Source organism: Haemaphysalis longicornis, unplaced genomic scaffold, assembly GCF_048455015.1.
Source record: "Haemaphysalis longicornis isolate Haplotype H1 unplaced genomic scaffold, Haemaphysalis longicornis Haplotype H1 scaffold_4, whole genome shotgun sequence".
NCBI lineage: Eukaryota > Metazoa > Arthropoda > Arachnida > Ixodida > Ixodidae > Haemaphysalis > Haemaphysalis longicornis.
The window spans coordinates 38,514,646-38,529,856 of NW_027526361.1; the positions used below are offsets into that span (position 1 = coordinate 38,514,646).

General features: G+C 45.1%; 1 protein-coding gene across 2 annotated transcripts in view; it reads left to right on the forward strand.

The window, feature by feature from the left end:
* Window positions 1-15,211, forward strand: part of LOC144178522 (irregular chiasm C-roughest protein-like) — a 413,379-nt gene that overhangs the window by 194,003 nt on the left and 204,165 nt on the right. For both annotated transcript variants that reach the window (XM_077706443.1, XM_077706440.1), the window contains exon 3: window positions 4,361-4,403. The gene's annotated coding sequence lies outside the window, so the exon portion shown is untranslated. The remainder of the gene's footprint in view (window positions 1-4,360; window positions 4,404-15,211) is intronic.

A 15,211-nucleotide genomic window follows, 5' to 3' on the forward strand; every position in this document is an offset into this window, starting at 1 on the left:
TTCGGCTGTAACTACCTACTTCCCCAAAAAGCGGTGATTCTTGTTTTCACTTTCGTTTTGGCGGCGTCACCTAGCACAGCATTCTGTACATGAGACATCATTTGCATCATTTGCAGTACGTGTCCTTCAATATCGAAACACTATTGGCGGAGCACATTTACTGCCGAAAACGGCTTTCACTGGCGACATCCTTCGCTTCTTCCGTGCTTTAGTAGCCATGACATCGGTGACGGTGTCGGCGTCCGCGAGGCTCACAGTGAAGGCAACGTCATCGTCGACACTCAGGCAATTCTCGAAGGGCACTCGTTTCAGCACAACATCGCAAACTTTGGCGAGCTTTTCTCACAGTTCATCTATGCTTCCATCTTTGTCCGGTCTCGCTGACTGGGAGGGTTTAATCATGAGTCAGGCGCGCTGGAAACAGTTACGGAAAGTGCCGAGAGTGACGTCGCTCCATGGGAGGCTGAACATCTCCATCGCAGCCAATCAACATCTCAATCGCCGCTGCGAGACCATGCATTTTGGTGGCAATTCTAGGCGCGCCGAGTTCGATATATCACATGTGAACTTCCTTATAAGGAATATGATTTTCGTAACTGATCTTTCTTTGTTCGATATATAGCATTATTCGCTCTATCTGGGTTCGTTATAATCGGGTTTGACTGCACCTACAGTTTTCTTCGCGCTAAACAACGGGGAGTAGTATGACAAGCGCCAGCGGTTCACGAGTTTCGAACGCTTATGACTCAATAACCCGCTTGGCTTTCGAAGCCTCTGGGTTGCGCCGCGACGACGGAACGCCGTGTGGCACTACTTGGGTCCCGCGAGCGAGCTAAGACGACAAATGCAGAGGGAAGTAATGAAATAAATTTCTCGTCAGGTGATGCCGTACCTACCTGTTCAAGAAAACTGTAAGCAAAAAAGTTTCTAGGGTTATCTTAGGGATGTGTTGATTAGCCGTGAAGTGTGCGCACGCGTTTTGTGTTCAAAACTGGATACACCGTATCAAAAGTACGTCATTAACCGGGAAAGAAAGCACCGTGAACTTGATGAAACTTGGCTCATGACTTGACCGTAAACTTGAGTCACTGCTCGACAAGCGATCACATTGAGTCATTGCCCTCCCCCCTCCCTCGGCTCAGACTTGTTCGCCTCTTCGCCTGAAACAAGAACTCTACAGGTTCTTCTAAGTACAGAGAAAGTGTTCTCGCACACCCAACCTGTATTCATCAATCAGTGGGGCTCAGCAAGGCGATAAACAGAGAACAAGGCAGTAATTAGGAAGAAAAAAAAAGCAGTGCACATTGCGCCTGTTTCGTTTTAGCACATCGACTTTTCGAGCGGCTGTTTCAGTGCCTCTTGCAACAGCCTTTCCCAGTCCTTCCCCATTTTGTTGCTTTTGTGATCAAAGTAAAGAAAAAAAAGACGAAAAAGAAAAAAAGGGACGGTGTGGGTGCTGGAACAAATGTTTCGCGTAAAACCCACCTTACTGCGGGAACCGAGTTGCGTTACGAGCGCAGCGTATACCCTGGCAGCCAGCCCGCTCCGCCGTTGCCCGAAATCTTCCGCCAGCGGCGCGGTTTTCTAGGACTACGACTTCTTCCGGTCTGTGTTCTTGCTCTTGGCGAGGTGCGGCTGGAAATAAGCGACGCCTACGCGCGTACTCAACACGTCTTTCCCGTATTTACTTATTCATTCGCGAGCGGTCATTATGACGGACATTTTCGTCCCGAGTAATGCTCGTTTTCACGGCCCGCACCGCTATTTGTGGACTCGGTTTTTCTCTCCCATTCCATCTGCCGCGCGAGCCGGCCGGATATATGTATGTGCTAACGAGGGCACGAGAAAGAAGCAAGAGACGAAACAAATACTAAGTCGGAGCACTAAGTAAAGAACTCGGGACTTCGCTGGCGGATGCACTTTGGTCGTGAAACGTTCGTCATTAATTATTCGCCGGACGGCCACTGCCGCTTGGTGCTGATCTAGCCGCCTCGGCTAGGATATTTTCGTTCTGGCCTCGAGAAAATGGCGGCGGCCGCCTAACTTTCGACCATTAGGTTTCTCTCAGTAAAGGGACACCCGCTGCGGGTACGGGGCCAAATGTTGATGGCTAGCTTAATGTCGCGACTTAGACGTTTAACTTGGACGTTTAGCTTGGCAAAACGAAGGACGACGAAGCGGTTAGCTTTGCCGCATCTTTTTCGAATGTACTTTTGGACTCTGATTGTGTAAGCCGGTGGGATGTCCCCTTAACATGCTAAATGGTGAACCCAAATTCTGTGACATTTAGGGCATATATGACAAGGCATAGAAGTGCCATTTAACACTCAATGAAGAATAAAGTGTATGACAGCTGAACCTTACCGGGGCAGCTATAGGGCAGAAACTTGGAGGCTCACTAAGAGGGTTCAACTTAAATTGAGGACGACTCAGCGAGCAATGGAGCGGAATATGACAGGTGTAACCCTAAGGGACAAGAAGACAGGGGAGTGGGTGAGGGAACAAACGCGTGTTAATGGCATATTAGTATAAATTAAGAAGAAATGGTTGTGGGCAGGGCATGTAATGCGAAGGCAAGATAACCGATAGTCATTAATGGTAACACAGTGGATCCCTAGAGAAGGCAAGCGTGGCAGGGGGCGGCAGAAGGTTAGATGGGCAGATGAGATCAAGATCATGTTTGCGGGGATAAATTGGTCCCAGTTAGCACAGGACCAGAATAATTGGAAATCCTTCGGAGAGGCCTTTGCCAAGTAGTGAGCGTAAATAGCCTGATGATGATGATCGTGCAAAGAACATAAGCAGATGGAGAAAGATTGAGATACTGAACTGTGTATTAGCAGGCGAATCCTCTGTCCGTCTCTTCTTTCTCTTTGTGTCGAGCGCGGACGCACTTGCCCAAACTACAATTAAGCAACAAGGGTGAATCCATCCGAATGCAGCATTGCTGTCATGACTCAAAACAGGCTTGCTAAATTTCTCTACTAACGGAACGCTCAAATTGTGTTCAGTTGATCTTTCTGTTTCACGTAGTTGTTAAGGATCATTTGACTTCTATATTGCACACGGAACCGACTAACCACGGTTGCGGAAGTACGAGCGCCCACCGAAAGACCGCAGGAAGAGCGGTCGGCAAAGGCGACCACGTTGAAGCACCCCCGCTGCCGCGTGATGGGATGTCTCGGCACCACGGCACTCTTCTTTTTCGAAGCCCGCTCCTTCAATCTTTGCTCGCTTCGGGTGTGTCCAGCTGGCGGAAAGCTTGTTTCCATATAGAGAGGTTCCGTCCTACCCACCGCTGCCACCGCCGAATATGTCGCGAAGTTTAGAAAAAAAAAAGAAGAAAATAAAATCCTCCACAGAAACAAATAAAAAAACGCACAGGGGTTCCCAGGGCAGGGCCTGGGCACTAGAGTTTCGACCGCGCGTCATCGTTTTCTGATTTATGACGGAGAAACAACAAGAACAAAAAAAGAAGGGACGGAGAGGGTGCGTGGGTGAATTTTGATGCTTTGTCCCCCGCTCCGCGCCGCCAGCAGTGCACTTGCCAAAGAGGCGCCTCTCTTTTTCCCCCTCTCTCTCGTTGCTCTCGTAGATTACGTGTCACGAACCACGGTCCGGTTGTTTCCGCTCTGTATATCCCATCTCTCCCGGCTGGCCGGTCACTCGTACCCTCATTGTTTCACGCGTCCAGTGGCCACTACTCGCGGCGCTCCACTGCACTCGCACGCGGGCCCCACGGTTCGGTTGCGTCTCGCGACGGTGACGTGACACGTGACTTTTAAAACGTCATTGTCAGGGACGCGCGCCGATTTCTGTCTCTCTTTTGCTGTAAGCTTTGCAGGAGGTTTCTGTACAGTTGTGTGTTTTATGTGAAAAAAAGAAAATTTTGTCCAGCGTTCTAGCGGTGTCCCCGGTGCTTTACAAATTTTTCACAAATATAGTTTATATTGAGCAGCACCTTATTTTGCTTGCGTGGATTAGATGCATAAAGCGCCAGAACTTCAAACAAAAAATTGGGTCTATAATAACTGAGCTACGTCTTCCGAAGTTCAGCGGAAACTATTGAATGCTTTCAACGCCTAAGCTAGTGAAACCGTTTCGAAAAATAGATAACAGGACCTCTCCGGCTGATCAAAATGCTTATTGTTTTCGACTTGGAAACCTTGAATTATCAGACCGATTACTAGAGCCGAAATGTTTTGAAATTTATGGCTTTTTCGAAAGGATTTTCTGGGACAATACGTTTCTCTACGCTTTGCACTCGCGTTCGCTTGACTGTTAACTTTAGCACATGTAAATAGCTTGAGGATTCGAAGTGATACCTAACCGACATTTCCTTTTTCTCATTTCCTTCCAGGCCTTGCTGTTGCGGAGTCATTCAGCACCTTTCATTGCTTGTGGTGAGCATTCGAAACTCTTCTTGTGTTTTACACGTGATCGTAGATAATAAACTACGATCTCGCGCGAACTTTTTATTAAAAAAAACTGTGGTTGATTCCTGTGTCATAGGAATCGGTAAAACACGAAAGTGAAATGTGCAGCGAAATCTGCAGCTGAGCATGATTTGTGAGTCGGCGGCTGCCTTGTGGGTGTGCTTGGCGAGCCACGTCCTGCTGGCGGGTCACTTCGGCAAAGGTGTACTGGCGTCATTTCCGTGATGGATATGACGTCAGTTAAATTTTGGTGCATCCCGGCACCCTTTCGGGGTAAGATATAAAACCCGAAAACGAACAAACCAAAGTATAACCAGAGTCCTTCAATGCTTTTCTGGTATAACGTATGCTCTTTAGTACTAAAGGTTGCTTCCCCTCAAGAACGCCTTTGCGCAGGGGTGCACCCTTTACAGGCCGCTTGCTTTGTTGAACTGGCGTCATTTCCGTGACGGACATGACGTCAGTGAAATAGCCGCGTATCCCGGAATAAAGGAATAAAATACTTTCGTGTTAAAAAAAAGCTTCGAGAAATATAACCCGAAATACGGTGCGGCGTATGTGTTTTTCCCGTGCGGAATAAAAAACCGAAACAATGCACCATGCATCCAAACTTTGCTCGTACGGGTACAATCGAAAAATATCTCGCGCGTGACCTCGTAATCTGTTGCATTCCTTGGAACATGCAGCAACGAAGAAAAGAATAGCCCGATTGCTTCATACCTGCTTTGATGTATTTAACGGGTAATCGTGCAAGGCCTCAAGTAAGTTAAATTCAGCGCAGAGACACAGTGCATCCAGGCGGGCGTGCTTCTGAGTTCATAATTCCGAACTGCTGCTCCCACTTCACGAACAGGAGACGGGAACCAGAACAGCGCATTGTGGCCGTGTACTCCAGCGCACCTCACCTTTTCGGAACTCCCAGTGCTCGCCTCCGTGTTGCAGAAGATATTCTTCGCCTTAACGTGCGCTTTTTGCTGCCGCCGTTGCTGCTCCTCTTGTTCCTTGTGGCCATTGAGGGAGCTCTGTTTCTGGCACGGGCATCGCGAGTGACAGCGCTTTTAATGGGAACTTCTCGGAGCTTCCTCCGGCGCTCCTCCGGGCGTGCAGTGGCGGATACGACGCGGCCGCGGACTTCTTTGTCTTCGTCTTTCCTCGGCTGAGGAGGACTCGATGCGTGACAAACACAAGCGGCCGGCAAAAAAGTAAACGAAGGAAGCTTTCTGTTGTGTCTCCTTGCTTCTTTTCTTCTGGGAAACAGCTTATCGTAAATGGAAGAAAAAGAACCACAAGTAAGGGTGAAAAATAATTGAAGCAGGCAAACTGTCCAAGCTGGCTCCACCCACACGAGAGAAAAGAAATTAAACTGAATAAAAACGGGGATCGTGGGACGCAACAAAGCAGACGAAGCGGGCAGAAACAATCAGGGGTGCGTCGGAAGCTTATTTATACTAACTTAACAGGAATAACAAAACGAAGGCATGGTGCGGGCTTGTGTGAAATTCACGTTCCGCTGCTTGTGTCCGGAGAGAAATGTTTGCTAGTTATTGGTGAACATGTTTTGGAGTGACGCGAGACTTGCTGTAGCAGCGATAACTAGCGTAAACAACGATCTGATAAAACTCAACTGTACTGCTGCTTCCTCAAGCAGATCCAAAAACAATTTAATTTTTTTGAGGAAGTAAGTTACAGAAAAGAAAAGGCAAATATTACTTAAATTTTGCACTGGTGCATCACAAGGAAGACACTTCGGAGAAGCACGGTATGCCGGTGATTCTTGTACCAGATTCCGAGCGCTCTTTAAATGGCCCATCGGTTTATCACTTAAGCAAGATTCACTTCATGTATATATTGGCATTGCGGATACCGTTTCTGTTTTTTCAATTCTTTATATTTTCGGGCTGTCTTGCATCTCTCTCCGATATATATATATATATATATATATATATATATATATATATATATATATATATATATATATATATATATATATATATAGAGAGAGAGAGAGAGAGAGAGATACAGTAGAATCTAGTATCTCGATAGACAGAAATCGCTTAAACGGAATTGCCGCTTAAACGGAACAGTTGCCTGGAATTTCGTTGGTTTTGTATTCAGATAACGTAAAAAAACTCTCAGTTATCGGAACTAAAATTTCCGCATCACCGTGTAAAGGGAACCAGAAATGGAACTTCTTGTGAAATCCACTGGCATGACAATCAGCTTTTAAATGCAGAGCATTTCTTTAACTCACGATGTCACCCGTTCTAGTTGTCCGTAGTAGTCCGCACCCCTCCCCCTACACTATATAAAAAAATAATACTTACCGGCGCCTGGTTTCGATCCCACGACCCTGCGGGCGGAACGCAAGGTACATGGTGCTCTACCCACTGCGCCACAAAGCCGACACAGAGTGGAGGGCTACGAACACGCCTTATATCCTTGACTCATTCAAACTACGTCAGGAAGCTGCTGATACAACGCATTCACTACCTGTGGGCGGAACGCGAAGTACAGGGTGCTCTTCCCACTGCGCCACAAAACCGACGCAACAACAACAGCCAGAGAAGAAAAGAGAGAGAAGAGAAGAGAAGAATAATAATCATACCCACCTGCTAATAAATGATGTCACGTAACCACGTAATTACGTCTCCTCATTTAATTACAATACAACAACCAACAGCAACAAGTGCAACAACATTAACGTAACGCAAACTACTTAAGGTCGTGCGTCCCCGGAAATGCTCTGCATTTGATCGTGCCCCTCGCGAGGGGGATGTTTTTCTACCTCATAAACCAAAACAAAAATCAGTGTCCACTGAACACGATCCAGGCAAGGTAGTTGTGTCATAATTGCAATAAAAGCCATTTTTTTACGGTTCCGGCTGTTTCATTCGTGTTTTTTTTTCCTCCATGCTTTTTTAGCTTTGTTGGCCTCGTAAGCCTCGTCTCGTAAGTGGTTAGCCGTGTTAGCGCAACGAATGCAACGTCGCAGTTCTTGTTACAGTCGTTCGGTCTCGAGTCTAGACGCCGAGGCTACAGGGCTCACCTCCTGTCGCCTCGTTCGTACCATCGTTGTGCTATTCGTCCTTCATTACCACGTTGCCGTCTTCTAAATTCGGTGGATCGTAAGCACTCGCGAAGTTGAGGCCTCTAGCCTGCGTGAAGATGCAGTTGCAAGGACTCAAGCAAAAATAATTGACGCATTTTGTAGTGCACAGCGACTCATTGTTGCCAAATCAACTTTGTAAATGCTGTGCCTACGCTTCTTGTAGTTTTCTTGCTTTCTGAAAACTATCAGCTACAGTCACTTTCTAGTCGTTAGAGTTCCATGAAATGCCCTTAGAAGTGTGTACGCACATAAATTTGCACCTTAGAACATCTCTCTCAGTAAACGAAACTCCTGTTAAACCGAACTAATTTTTCCGGTCCCTTGAAGTTCCGTTTATCGAGCGTCTACTGTATATAATATGAACCCGCCACGTACGGCCTCCATAAAATTACGAAGAATTCAGTGCACGGGGCACAACCCCACTCGTCCCATAGCCCCGAGATTTTCTTTTTTCTAGTTTGCATGCGTTTTTCAACGAAGGAATAAGCTCGCGGGTTTTGAATCATAATAGAGTTCTCCATTCTTGAGAGAGCCTTGTCGAAACGACTCGAGGAGGTTACCTAAGGGCGCTTGTCGCATAAAAACAGCCGAGGCAAACAAGAAGTCCTCGCTCGGATGGCTGTGAATCGTTCTTTCCGAAACACCGAAGCGGCTGAAGTCACCGCCCCGCTCCCTCCCCCCCCCCCCCCCCCCCCCCCCACACACACACACAAAAAAAAAAGAAAAAAAGGAAAACAAGACACAAGAGGCAACATTTCAGTCGACGTCGCCTCGCACACAGCCCTCGTCGCCGTCTCCTTCAGCCTGCTTCCTCTGGAAACCAAGGAAACGTGCCTTCTCGACAGAGCGTTTATGATTTTCCTGAAGAATAAGCACGCGTGGCGTCCTGCTTTGAACGGGGTCTTTCTTACTGTTTGCATTCGTAGCTGCATCCTTTCTTGGGTAGCTGCGCGTAAATACGTACGCATCGTCTATGTGTTATAAGACAATGGTCGGTACTAAGGGGAGAAGAAACTGTCTTCGGTTCCTTAAGAGGTTGCATATGTTTTCGGTGGGGTTTAAAGTGACGTTTTGATAACGTACCCTTACAGCTCTGATCAAAAACGCGGGCAGAACATCCGTCGGTGCGGGCGTCTGGGCTCAAAACTACATTTGAAGACACTCATTTGTGTGGACTTTTTTTAGACGCAGAAAGGAGGCACCAGGAGCGCTTGGAAGGGTAGCTATTTTTTTTATTTAGATTATACCGAACTTTCAAAATAAATTCGTAGAACTACATATAATCTTCGTATACCGAAACGTTGTCCTTCGCAAGTAGGAAAATGTGTTCAATAGGGCTTATGAAAAGAACGGAAGTATTTGCTTTTCTCCTTGTCGCAGGGCCACGCAGATTACATTTCCCGCCGAAATAAGCATCCATTTTTTTAATGTGCTGGGCGAATAGTGAACTTTCATTTTGTTCTTGTTTTATGCTTTTTCGTGTAATGGCACGATGACTCTGTCTTGAGAAGACTAGCAATTTTTTATGCAGCAAGTTCTTCAGAGGAAGTCAGCAAGTTTCGAGCAACCATGTGCACGAACTTGCTGTGCTTGTGTAGAGTTCAGCCCATTCAATCAGCACAGAAGTTATTAATCACCTCGTACTCTTGTTTTTTGGTTACTGCGTAGCTGAATATACCTTGTGTCTGATGGTCATAATTGTAAGTATTTTTCGTGCTTGCAGTAGAAACCACTTTGCTAGTTCTTACTTTTCCGTTCTTTCTTCATTCGCGCACGGTCTACAAAGATTGTAATCAGCGACATTTACCATTGCTTCACGTTAATTACATCAAGGCCAGTTAGACTATTTCAAGCCAGATTGCATCAGAATACGTATGATCAAATCAGAGCAGGTAAAACTATAGAGTAGACTAAAATGACCCGTACACGCCATCGCGAGATCTCAGTTCCTGTATCAGAACACTCCCACAGAAGCCACAACTCTTCGGCTCGTTAGACAGTTAGAAAAATAAAAAAATCTTGAATATAAGCATTTTCGAGCAAATACACCTTTTTCTACTCTTTTCGGCCAGACAAGTTCGAGAGTTTATGATTATTGCCCGGGTGAGTTTCTTTTTTCATGCATTCATGCGTTTTTTGTACTAAGCGAACAGAAAAATCCACTAAAGTGGTTTTCTCTGGGCCATTACGTTCCACTTTTTAAAGCAGACCTCCCGCGTTTCGCGGAACATTAAAAGCCGCTCCGACATCGGTGCGTTCTTTCTTCATGTCCATCGCCGTCCTCATTTCTTATCCACCAGTACCTTGTGTCCCCTCGGCCATAGTTTCTGCTGAGTGCGCAATACGAGGGCGGAGATTAATCTCGTAATTAGGACCGGAAGCTATCTTTCTATCTGAAGAGAAGAGACCGAGAACGAAGGCCCTGCTGTAATTCACCCCGAAACCAGACCGTTTCTTCACGCTGGCGGGGTTTTCCTAATTAGAAAGAAAAACGGAATGGACGCTCGTATAAATTGAGTATTGAGCGAAGATAAATGCGATTTCTTTTGGTTGCGGCAGGTTTTGCGCGCCCAACTGATAGTATTTCACTCTTCTGTATCTGCGTATTCTTATCTTGAGGACCTTTAAAAAAGCAAACGTATCCCTTTCTTTGATTGCTTTTTTTCTACCATGCTTTGGAAAGTATATTTGCAACTTTGTTTTCCAAATTGGCGCTTCAGAGGTACTTTATAAGCCATTAAATAATGTATTCGAATGAATCCTTAAAACAGAGAGCCTGAAGAAAAACTGAGCGCAACTGGATTTGCCCACATGTATTTTGAACATTTAGTAAATTGTAGAAAGAAAACACTGCGCACAAAAAATTTTCTGTCTCTCCGGTTCTCCATCGTTTAAAGAAAAAAGCCTAAATGTTCCAAATTTTGTCTCCTCGATATGCCCACTTTCAAACATGCGTAGGGAAGCCATCAATGACACGACCCGTTTGCGTTTGGTATGTTGTGCTCTTGCGTGCGGGTGCCTGCCGGTGATGCAGTTCGAGTTATCTGGGTTTCTTTATTTTTTGTAAGTCTAGAGGACACCAGTAAAAATAAAAAGACATCAAACCACATTAGGAATACGAAAAATTACCGGGCTTTCAAAGCCTTTGCTGCTGTGCGCTTTCTATATTATAATTAGTATTTGTATTTTAAATAAAAGACTGCGTTGGGATGCTGTCATAAACGTCAATTTCCTGTTTAATATTCGACGCGTGAGATTTTTATGATGCTGTGTCTGTATTGGTGCGTTGCGATACGCACGGGTGACACAAATTATGCATCAGAAGCGCTTAAAACGCTTTGAAAAGCGTTGTAAATATTGGTTACTGGTATTACCGCGTTGAATGCAACCATCCTGTGGTGCCTTTTCTCAGGCTTTTTTTTTTCTGGAGCCAGTCACGTGCATGTTGACGAGAAAAGTACACTCCAATGTACTTTTTGTGTTTACTCATAGTTCTCACCTATTTGATATCATCAGTTGTGACGTAGTTTTCGAGCGTTCGCATCTAAATGCATAACAAATCGCAAGCATTCCCTGTCATCGGGCGTTATCGGAGCCAACAAAGAGCTATTAGTAACTTTTACTGAATAAACTTGACTCTTCTAGACCAAAAGAGCGGTAAACCACATTTTAAATTTATTTCGTGACAGCGCAGTCACATTACTCGTGGTATCTTTTATGGTTTGGAAGAAAAATAAAGGTAAAAATTTGGTCTGAGCAGTGAAATAAAATATATTTTGAACTACACAATGTTGGAGTGAATAATGGTTTGACAGATCTACTTAAGGGTCCCGCTGAACGTGGATTACCTAGACGAAAATCTTGAGGAGCAAATTTTATTCTTCTGAGTAACGACAGCTGCGGCGCAAACTACATTGTCATTCAGCAAAAAGAGACCGCAATGTTCACCCTAATTACTGTAAATGTGTCCCCGAAGCTTCTTGTCTGCAAAAACATCAAGTTTTTAGGTGCGGAGCACCTTAGAACCTCGATTTGTCCGTGCCTTGGCGTCCGTGTACGCAGTGTTGCTCATGCGCGAGGAGCATTGGGAGAGAGAGAAAGAGAAGCTCTTTATTAGAAAATAGTGTTTAGCCGGCGTACGAAATCTCCTTCATGTTACTCTGTTAGGGTAGAGGGAAAAAGGGGAGGAGCGAGGAGCATTGGATTGGATTGGATTTGGATTGGATTGGATTGGATTGAAATGGATTGGATTGGATTTGGATTGGATTGGGTTGAAATGGATTGGATTATATTGGATTAAATTGAATAGCATCGGGTTGGATTGGATTGGAATTGTATAAACTGCACACGCGCGTTGTCACTCATTTGCATGCGTGAGTGGGCAATGCCACGGGTGATTTACGGTAAGAATGATCCCCAGTGCTGCGCCCACTCGCCATGATTCACTGCGTGGAGATGCGTGAATTTTTTTTTTAATTTTCTCGCGCTGCCTGTTGATTTTGTTTTGCCTTCGAACTCATGTTAAGAGACAAATTTCAGTAAACTTTGGGATAATACACGCTCTGAATGTAATCATCGTTTACTAAGGTGTTATCTTGGGAAATTACGTTGAAAGTTAGATGCCGAACTTGGAGCTGTGACAAATGATAGACATAAAACAAAGCAACTTTCTTTAGTTATGAAGCTAGGGTCAACAATTTTGGGGCACTTCAGCTCCTAGACTCTGTACTTTTCAAAAAGCATTTCGCTTTTGTATTGACGACAAAATTCTCTTTTTTTGTTCGAAGCTTGAAGCGCTGCTGGCAGTGCCTTAAGGTAGGCTCTGTTGCACGAACACTAAGTACGCGGTGAACCACGCTTCTAGTTGCCGCTTTGAAAGTCCTGTAAACCTAGCTTGCTTGTGAAGTGTCGTTGATTGGTGGTGACAAGAGCATTCTGATTCAATACATTTGTATTTACAGGCTGTATTGGTGGTTGAATTTATAGTAAATTTTAGCTATAAATGCAATTACTATAGAAAAGTTGAAACATCATCGTGCACTTCTGCGTTTCGACCAGACAATCTTTAGTAAAACAAAAATACCATTCATTTCATTTCAGTTGATCGCCTAAGGAAGAACATCTTGTTGCTATTACGGCGAAAGCCTTAGATGCCTCACTAAACGTGAAAGGTGGCCGCCGATGTCGTCGCTGTCGTCCGTGTCGAAACGAAAGGTACAAAATGGCCGCTGGTGTAAAGAGGAAGTAAACAAAATCATATTTCGGTTTGTGCGGGTTCGAACCCGTGTCTTTGAAGTAGGAAGGAGCCACGTACGTTACCATTGCGATAAGTCGGCACCCAATAGGAGGGGGAATAATTGTTAGCCCGTTCGGGCTGCGTGATGTCACGTGAGTAGAACAGGTACACGCTTTGTAAACCTCTGCCTGTGTGGAAGCTCCCGTATGAATTGCGGCCAGTCTGCATGTAGTCACCTCGAAGGACGAAAAAAAAACGGAAGCAAAGAAAGATACGTAAACACGGTGTACTAGTAAGAAATCTGTGATAATCACTAGGCTCTCAATCACTAGGTTCTCACCTACAAAACACGTAAGGGAACTTAAGCTCCCTAGGATTTTGATTACTTAAAAAAAAACATCTTCAATCGTGTTGGGCTTTTGCATGTTTGTGTTCGTGCGTCTGTGTGTATGATAGAGAGATAGATTAGATTAGATAGATAGATGGATAGATGGATAGATAGAGGGCTTTCGGAATCACTATTAGATTATCAGTGATATTTTCAAATATTTTACTCGACTTCATTGATCAGCCATGAAGCTAAGTTCATAGTATTGATGTTAACGGCTTGAAAGGAAAGCAGTGTGAACTCAGTCACAATTGACCTGATGAAAAAGCAACTCGGCTATCATTATCGGTTCTCATCCTCTCGCTTATTTCAAGCTTTTGGCTATAGAAATTTTATCTTAAGGATGTCGGGCAGGAGAGGGGCAAAGTACGAAATGCAGAGGGGTTCCAGCCACGAACAAAGGCACATCTGTTCTGAATTGCACGGCTCGTTTTCTCTCCCAAGTCGCATTCAGACTGATATCGAGCGGTGAGTATGAATCTTTTGTATTTTCCTTCTTCGACCGCGCTCTTAACGTGGCACAGCAGATAAAAGCTGCAAATAGGCTCGTATTTTTATTTTTTGTCCACTTCGAGACAATATTTTGCATGCTGCTTTGAAAAAGGAAAAGACGGATAACTTTCCTGTTCTAAATTTAAAAAAAGCAAGAAATGTATCACTCCTGGTACCGTCCCTGTACTTTTCACATAGTGCTTTTCAATTAACTGACAAAAGCAAGAGCGTTGTTTCTCTCCCCATTCCTATACATCAGTTCCCAACCGGAGCATGAATGCGGTCGGCGAACTTTAAATCCCTTACGTTCCTCCCCATGCTCGCCTTTCGTGAGAGCGTTCATTTTTCACCTGCTTTTGAGCTCTGCCTACTTCGTTTTCATTCACGCCCTTTCAGACAGCTGGATTTCGACATGGGCCAGCCGTTTCGCCTCTCTTTGTGGAATTGACTCCGGACATTTTTGCATAAAAGGAGAATCAATCGAAGCGGAGCATGCACAAAGTGAAGGATGAATACTTCTTGAGATAAGCGCAAGAATGGGTCAGTCAGCAGCCAGTGACAAGCTACCAGAAAGCGTGCTGATGAGCTTTATTTCGACTCCACGTTTTCCTCTTTCGGGTCCAGAATGAAGGCAGACAAGGAGAGAGATAAGAAGGAAGAGAGATGGAGACAAAGAGGCCGAGCACCCCTGCGATAGCGAGGAACGAAGCGACGGTTTGACAGAGCGACTTCCAATCCTTTTACCCTTTCTCGTGGCGCAACCCTAACGCGCCTGCTGTGTTGGGACCTGCCTTATCAATGCTTCGCTTACCCTTGCTTCTTTGAATATGTATGCGCTTGCCTTTAATGCGCTTCTCTGCGTGTGCATGCCGCAAGTAATATCACGAACTGGAGGTCCATCCGGATGCTGCATCATCTAATATGTCGCTAAACGTTTGTCCTTCTCCGCATAGTTAATGCTGCGCATGCGTCAAACTTGCTTTTCGAACCGTGTGCTGCCTCGTTTCAGGCTGGCTGTGTTTAGTCTTTGTCGTTAAATTTCTTATTTATTTCTCGCCCTTAATGGCGCTCACACATGCCCCTCCACTCGGAAGAAACTTTAATTTGGCACAGTGATTTACCTCCCCCATAGCCTCGAGTTTGTACTTCCAGCGTAGGCTTCTAATTTGGAAGTTAACTACTGAAACCACCTTTACTACGTTTTATCTTGTAGACGTTCCCGCGTGTCGGCTCGCAGACTGGTACGTCCGGGAATAGAGTTGAACCCGGTGAACGTTTGATCACTCCGTGGGCTTTTCATGTTCTTAATTGTGCTTATTCGTCAAAAACTTTCATTAGGAATTACACAATGTTGCATTCATCGTATCGCTGCGCATATACTATGACATATGACACAATTCTTAGACATACTGACATCAACCGCCTATGATTTAATTCCCTTAGGAGGTCATAAAAGAAATGTTGAAAGCAGATTAGTTAACGTGACTGAACAAGTGCCTCCAAAAGCGCTAGCAGTTAGCGCTGCCCACCTAGCTATACTGAATAAGCGT